The sequence below is a fragment of the Schistocerca gregaria genome, chromosome 4, assembly GCF_023897955.1.
Source record: "Schistocerca gregaria isolate iqSchGreg1 chromosome 4, iqSchGreg1.2, whole genome shotgun sequence".
Lineage (NCBI taxonomy): Eukaryota > Metazoa > Arthropoda > Insecta > Orthoptera > Acrididae > Schistocerca > Schistocerca gregaria.
The window spans coordinates 784,750,178-784,758,879 of NC_064923.1; positions in this window are offsets into that span (position 1 = coordinate 784,750,178).

The window sequence follows — 8,702 nt, forward strand, 5'->3', positions numbered from 1 at the left end:
GCAAACCTTTGCGAAGTGCATGGCAGAGGGTCTGTCCCATTATATCACCTATTGGGGTTTCTTCATGTTCCATTCAGGTATGGAGTGTGGGAAGAATGATTGTTTAAATGTGTCTGTGTATGCTGTGATTAGTCTAATCCTGTCCTCGTGGTCCACATGTGTGTGATAATAGGGATTTTAGTAAATTCCTAGGGTCATCATTTACAGCTGGTTCTTGGAACTTTGTAAAGTAGGCTTTCTCGGAGTGGTTTACTTCTATCATCCAGTCTGACAGTTCAGTTTCTACGTCAGCTCACTTACAATTTCCCACGGATCGAACAAACCTATGACAATTCCTGTTGCCCTTCTCTGTATATATTCAGTCTTGTTTGGCACCAATGTCACACACTTGAGCAATATTTTAGAATGGGTCACAAAAGTTTTTTCAAGCAATCTCTTTTGTAGACTAATTGCATTTCCCTAGTATTTTACAATAAACTGAATTCTGCCACTTGCTTTACTCACAACTGACCCTATGTGATCATTCCATTTCATATTCCTACAAAGTGTTACATCCAGATATTTTTATGAGTTGACAGATTCCAGTTGTGACTCATTAACATTATAGTTACAGAATATAACATAATAATAATAATAATAATAATAATAATATTTTAAGTGCTAAATTTTACATTTCTTAACATTTAAAGCAAATTGCCGATCTGGGCATCACTTTGAAATCTTACGCAGCTTCTTTCAGACAGTACTTCGTTATAGGAAACTGCATCACCTGCAAAAAGGTTACTATTAGTACTGAGTGCAAGTTCATTCATATACAACACGAACAACAAGGCTCCCAACACATTTCCCTGAGGTACACCCGGAAATACTTCATCTTTCCATAATGTGCTACATCCTCCTTACCGAAAAATCCTCAATCAAGTCACAAATTTCATTTGATACCCCATATGATAGTGCTTTTGCTAATAAGCATAGATGTGGTAATGAGCCAAACATTTTTTTGGAAATCGAGAAACGCTGCATCTACCTGACTGCCTAATCCAAAGTTTCAGTATGTCAAGTGAGAAAAGTGAGAGTTTGGTTTCATGTGATCGATGTTTTTGGAATCCGTGCTGATTGGCATGGAGGTCATTTTGTTCCAGACAACTCACTATGTTTGAGCTCAGGGCATATTCTGTGTGTCTACAACAAATGGATGTCAAGGATTTTGGATGGTAGTATTGTGGATCATTCTATTACCCTTCTTCCAACTACTGGACACAAGTTTTTGTTTGAGGTATATATGATAGATTACAGTTAAAAGAGGGGCTAACTGGGCTGCCAGTTCAGTATGGAATCTGATAAGAGATTACTTATTCCATCAGGCCTTGGAACTTTGTTCACTTTTAACAATTTCAGCTTTTTCCCAGCATCGCTGACACTAATAATTTTTTTTTCACTCATCTTTTCAGTGTTACAAGAAGTAAGTTGGGGTAGTTCTCCAGTTTTCTTTTGAAAGGAACGTTTAAAAACAGAATCAAGCATTTCAGCCCTTTTTTTTTTTTTTCCCCATCCACAGTTTCAGTTCCTGTCTCATTCATAAGTGGCTAGACAGTTAACTTTGAAGGCAACAACAGCTCTTTCATATGACTAGAATTTCTTCAGGTTTTGAGAAAAATCATTTGGCAGTATTCTGCTATAGGAGTCACTGAAGGCTTCAACGTATTGCTCTCTTGACAGCCAAACACATTTCATTCACCATCTCTTTGTCTATAGCTCTCTGTTTCTTTAGATGTCTATTTACGGTGATTATACCATGGATGGTGCCTCCCATTATGAACTGTTCTGCTGGATATGTATCTACCCAGTGCACAGTCAACTATTCTTTTAAACTTGACACACAGTTGTGTCCTAATCTAAATGTTTGATCTAGTTTACTTAACAAACAAATCTTTCTACCCCTTTTAGTTGCACTTTGTACTTAGGTAAATATTGTTGCCATGACTGCCTCAGTCATTGAGACCAATTTGTGATGACGTCCTCAAAGAGGTCACGTCTGCTTGTTGCCATTAGGTCCAATATACACTCCTGGAAATTGAAATAAGAACACCGTGAATTCATTGTCCCAGGAAGGGGAAACTTTATTGACACATTCCTGGGGTCAGATACATCACATGATCACACTGACAGAACCACAGGCACATAGACACAGGCTACAGAGCATGCACAATGTCGGCACTAGTACAGTGTATATCCACCTTTCGCAGCAATGCAGGCTGCTATTCTCCCATGGAGACGATCGTAAGAGATGCTGGATGTAGTCCTGTGGAACGGCTTGCCATGCCATTTCCAACTGGCGCCTCAGTTGGACCAGCGTTCGTGCTGGACGTGCAGACCGCGTGAGACGACGCTTCATCCAGTCCCAAACATGCTCAATGGGGGACAGATCCGGAGATCTTGCTGGCCAGGGTAGTTGACTTACACCTTCTAGAGCACGTTGGGTGGCACGAGATACATGCGGACGTGCATTGTCCTGTTGGAACAGCAAGTTCCCTTGCCGGTCTAGGAATGGTAGAACGATGGGTTCGATGACTGTTTGGATGTACCGTGCACTATTCAGTGTCCCCTCGAAGATCACCAGAGGTGTACGGCCAGTGTAGGAGATCGATCCCCACACCATGATGCCGGGTGTTGTACCTGTGTGCCTCGGTCGTATGCAGTCCTGATTGTGGCGCTTACCTGCACGGCGCCAAACACGCATACGACCATCATTGGCACCAAGGCAGAAGCGACTCTCATCGCTGAAGATGACAAGTCTTCATTCGTCCCTCCATTCACCACTGGAGGCGGGCTGCACGATGTTGGGGCGTGAGCGGAAGACGGCCTAACGGTGTGCGGGACCGTAGCCCAGCTTCATGGAGACGGTTGCGAATGGTCCTCGCCGATACCCCAGGAGCAACAGTGTCCCTAATTTGCTGGGAAGTGGTCCCCTACGGCACTGCGTAGGATCCTACGGTCTTGGCGTGGATCCGTGCGTCTTTGCGGTTCGGTCCCAGGTCGACGGGCACGTGCACCTTCCGCCGACAACATCGATGTACTGTGGAGACCTCACGCCCCACGTGTTGAGCAATTCGGCGGTACGTCCACCCGGCCTCCCGCATGCCCACTATACGCCCTCGCTCAAAGTCCGTCAACTGCACATACGGTTCACATCCACGCTGTTGCGGCATGCTACCAGTGTTAAAGACTGCGATGGAGCTCCGTATGCCACGGCAAACTGGCTGACACTGACGGCGGCGGTGCACAAATGCTGCGCAGCTAGCGCCATTCGACGGCCAACACCGCGGTTCCTGGTGTGTCCGCTGTGCCGTGCGTGTGATCATTGCTTGTACAGCCCTCTCGCAGTGTCCGGAGCAAGTATGGTGGGTCGGACACACCGGTGTCAATGTGTTCTTTTTTCCATTTCCAGGAGTGTATTTTGATAATGAGTGGGATTCTGAACTATCTGTTCTAGGTAGTTTTAGAGAAGTCTCCACTGATGATTACAATATGATAGGTGAACTTAAGTACATGCAAGCTGAGATTTTCTGTGAAGATTTTGGTTACGCCAGCAGATGAGTCTGGTGGCCGAGAGAAGTCTCCAGTTACAGTTTTATGGCCATCCGTGATATGGTCTTGCCCAAACAATATCACATGCAGCTTCAACATTTGAATGTCTCATTTCCTATGACAAATACACCATGCCAGTTCCAATCAGCTTATAAGTAAATTTAAATTTTGCCCAGAAATCTCACTGCTAGCAATCAGCTATTTGTGCCTATTATGAATTTTTGCATCAAAGTCGTACAGTCAATAAGGAGTATTACCTTGAAGTTATGCGCCACTTGTAAGAAGCAATCTGCAACAAATGTCCAGAATTGTGACAAAAGAAATCTTTCAACAACTTACTACTTTGAACAAACAATACTTTGAAGGAGGACAACATGAATATTTATGAATATATATTTGTTCATAAAAATATAGTCACTTTTTTTCAGACACAACAATGTACCCACTCATTCATCGTCGCTTGGGAGATTTTTTAGGTCAAAAACATGACAATCGTGCCTCTGCCACCGTATTTGATTTGGCCTCCTGTGACTTTTCCTGTTCCCAAAACTGAAGAAACCTATAAAAGGACAAAGATTTTCAGAGACTGAGTAAATAAAAACTGCATCGCTGGAAGTGCTCCCGATGTACCAAAAAGTGCTTATGAGAAGTACTTCAAGGATTGGAAGATGTGTTGGCATAAGTGTATTGTATCTGAGAGGAATTACTTTGGAGGGGACAACATGAATACTTATGAATAAATAAATATTTTTTCATAAAAATAGAGTCACCTTTTTTGCACACACCTCATACGTTAGTAAACACTTCTGCCTCAATGAGTGTCCAATCCACTTCTCATACCTTTCACTTACAACCTACAGTCGTCTCTCACCAACCCTTTCTAACTCTTTCGTCACTCACTCATTCCATCCAGATTATCCTCTCCATTCTCATCCACTTCTCAAATGCTTCTACAGTTCACCCAATGGGGAAAGGGGGGGGGGGGGGGGTATACCAGGAGAGACAGCCATTTTCCAATAATATACTATGTAAAGGAGCAAGTAGTAATAGTATCCATGATGACAGCTACCTGTGATGGTAGTCTAAATATTGGCATTTTCATCACATATGATGCAGTTAGACATACATTGAAACCGAAGTTTGTTCTGTGAATAAGCTATTTTGTTCATATCAACCTATTAGCTGTATTGAGCCACACTTTGCTGTAGCTAAGTCCCCTTAAAAAGAGAAAGCACACGTCTCTAAAACATATCAGAAATGGATGTACATTCTTATCTCCCCTGCTTCTGTCCATCAGTCTGCCAGCTCCCAGCTGGTCGGTGATTGACAGAATCAAGGTGCATGCCCTGCTGTCTTTCTCAAACGACTTTACACAAATTATTCAGTAAAAAATGTCATTTTTGCTTTACTTACTAGTTTTTTATATGCCATTACTTGTAGATTTATATGTCAGGTTCATTGAAATAAGCCATTATTTTGTTAATGGTCATAGTTATTGTGATATATATCTGGAAGTAAATCACAGTGTGAAATTCGAAAAAGTTTGCAATGAAAAATAGGGGTCATGGTGATTTTTCATTTGGTGCATATTACATAGAATGTTGCTGCGTATGAAATTTAGCTAACATATTGAATTTTCTTTAGATTTGGGTCGAGGTCTCTATCTGCCCCCAACGTCGAGAAAATTGCTTTGACGTTGCACATTCATTAGCGGTCATGCCGCACCAGGTATAAAGCTAGAATGAAATATCCACAGCATTCCTGATCTTACTTTTCCTCAGTTCTCATTAATAAACCACTGTTTCAGAATTCTCTCGCAGTTGCGTCTGTACAGCATGTTTGTGAGGTGACACTGTGTAAATTACCCACTGTATTTCGGAAAAAGAAGCAAATTTTAACATGGCAACAAGAGAAATTTGTAGGTTTTTCTCAAAATTCACCACTCATGAAACTTCTCTGATAGTTACAAATGGTTAACAAGAAAGATGAAAATAAAGTACCACATTTTCGGTAGTGTTTGGATCCTAACCAAAGCAGGGCTGACAGATATTTTAGAATGGTCACCATCCAAGTGTGGGTGTGGAGGGCCACCCCTCAATACCTAAAAAAATTAGTCTTCAGTTTAGAAAGGCACTTCCCCTCCAGCATTTGGCATTTCCCCTACAGCGCCTGCCCACAGACCTCATGCTTGCTTGCCTTGCTGTCTGCACATCTACCGGTCACGGTATTCTGTGCAGACTCTTAGTCAGGGTCTCATGTTGTTGGCCAATAAACATATTGTAATAATACTTGTAAAGTGTATTTTTTGCGTAAACCTGCACATTCTTAAATGTAAAATGCCTATTGACATTAAGACTTAAAATGAGGGTAAATTTGGTGTCAGTGGTGATCATTGCAGAAGTCTAGAGTCATTTGTGAGATGATATACATTGAAATAGTTTCCATACTGACACTTGTCAGTGCCAATCAACCTACATAGTTATGATGTACAATATTATGTTTCTTTACAGTGTGCTTGTGTTTGCCTTGAGTGCATTGCTACTTGCTAGTCAGTTAATGTGTGACAGTCCAAACAACAGGTCATAAATGGACCATGGGGTTTACCAGTACATAAAAAGCTGAAATGCTCTTGGTATATGGAGAGTTTAGGAAGCATGCCTTATTTTTGTATGGCGTATACAGCAAGATATCCCAGTAGACGTCAACCATCTCGGCAATTATTTATCAACCTCTTTAACCACAGACATGAGAGTGGTAGTGCAACACCTAGACAACAGAACAGAAGGAAACAAGTGATGACAGAAGACGTAGAAATTAATGTTCTAGCTGCTGTCGCAGTTGATCCACATATTAGCTCCCACAATCACACAAGGAAGTGGCCTGAGTCACGCAAGTGTCCTACACATTCTCCATCAACATAGGTTCCACATCATCACACACACACACACACACACACACACACAAACAAAGATTCCAAGACTTACCAAGCGGGAAAGCGCCGGCAGACAGGCACATGAACAAAACACACACACAGAATTACGAGCTTTCGCAACTGGCAGTTGCTTCGTCAGGAAAGAGGGAAGGAGGGGGAAAAATGAAAGGATGTGGGTTTTAAGGGAGAGGGTAAGGAGTCATTCCAATCCCGGGAGCGGAAAGACTTCCGTTAGGGGAAAAAAAAGGACAGGTGTACACTCGCGCACGCACACACACACACACACACACACACACACACACACACACACACACACACACACACATCCATCCGCACATACACAGTCTGTGTATGTGCGGATGGATATGTGTGTGTGTGTGTGTGTGTGTGTGTGTGTGTGTGTGTGTGTGCGAGCGCGCGCGAGCGAGTGTACACCTGTCCTTTTTTTCCCCTAAGGGAAGTCTTTCCGCTCCCGGGATTGGAATGACTCCTTACCCTCTCCCTTAAAACCCACATCCTTTCATTTTTCCCTCTCCTTCCCTCTTTCCTGACGAAGCAACTGCCAGTTGCGAAAGCTCGTAATTCTGTGTGTGTGTTTGTGTGTTTTGTTCATGTGCCTGTCTGCCGGCGCTTTCCCGCTTGGTAAGTCTTGGAATCTTTGTTTTTAATATATTTTTCCCATGTGGAAGTTTCTTTCTGTTTTATTTACATCATTATATAGACAGGATAGTCCAGATGCGTCATTTATCTTGTTTAGTGATCAAGCCACATTTACCAAGCATGACCAGGTAAATTGCCAAAACACGCACTACTGGTCTGCTGACAATCCGCATTGGCTTTGTCAGGTGCAACGTCAGTGTCCATGTTGTGTAAATGTGTGATGTAGGATTATGAGCCATCAGCTCATACGCCTATTTCTCACGGACGGAACACTGAACGTGCAAAAGTATCTCGGCCTCCTAACAGACCATCTTCCACGGACGCTAGAAGATGTTCCTCGGCGGACTAGAAGGAACCTGCGGTGCCAGCATGATGGCTGTCCAGCCTCTAGTGCATAGAGTACTATAGCATGTCTAGTGTATGAAGTACTATAGCATGTCTTCCTCAATCGTTACCAAATCATTGGATTGGATGGAGAGGATACGTACCTTGGCCAGCCCATTCCACGGATTTGACGCCTGTAGATTTCTTTCTGTGGGGAATGCTGAAAGTTGCTGTTGCAATGTCATACTAACTTCACCCGATGATATGCAATGACAAACTACTGCAAGCCTGCTCAGACAGCTCCACTGAAATGCTAGCAGCTGTGCTGCAGGCATTCAATACCAGACTGAAAGCATGTATTGCCACTGCTGGTGGTTATTTTGACCACAACAAGTGTTGGTGTGGGAACTTTTCAAAATAAGATATGTTGTAAATAACTCTCAATAGAATCCTGCAACAAACACCACTGACATTCCAATTTGTCCTACTTTTAGTTTGGTAATGTCAGTAGGCATTTTTCCATTTAAAAAATTGTATGTTTGCACAAAAAATACAGGAAGTATTATGACAGTCTGTTGACTGGCTAACAAAATGAGCCCCTGACTGTCAATCCATTCGGCGAAAATCGTTTGCACTGGCACTTTCCATTTCTGCAATATTTGTGGTGCACAAACAAACATAAATTTTTTTTATTTAACAATATGAAAAGGACAGCTGCTACTCACCATATAGGAGAGATTCTGAGTCACAGATAGGCACTAGAAAAAGACTGTCAGGAAATGATCTTTCGACAAACAAGATCTTTGGCAGAGATAGAATGCGCGCGTACACACACACACGACTACATTCTCTGCACTGCCATTGGCACTACCAGAGAATGTGTGTGTGTGTGTGTGTGTGTGTGTGTGTGTGTGTGTGTGTGTGTGTGTGTGCGTGCGTGCGCGCGCGCGCGCGCGCTCATTTTCTGACAGTCTTTTCGTTGTGCCTATCTCCGTTATATAGTGAGTAGCAGCAGTCTTTTTCATAATACTGTTACTGTCCATCCTGGATTTTCCATTGTTAAATTTTTATTTATATGTATAAAGTACATATGGTATTGGGAAGTCCTGGTAGACATTCAAATAATGGAAGGAAAATAGGTAACCACTTACCATAAAGTTGAGTTCTGTAAACGCTGTTAAGTCTTCAGCCTGATGTT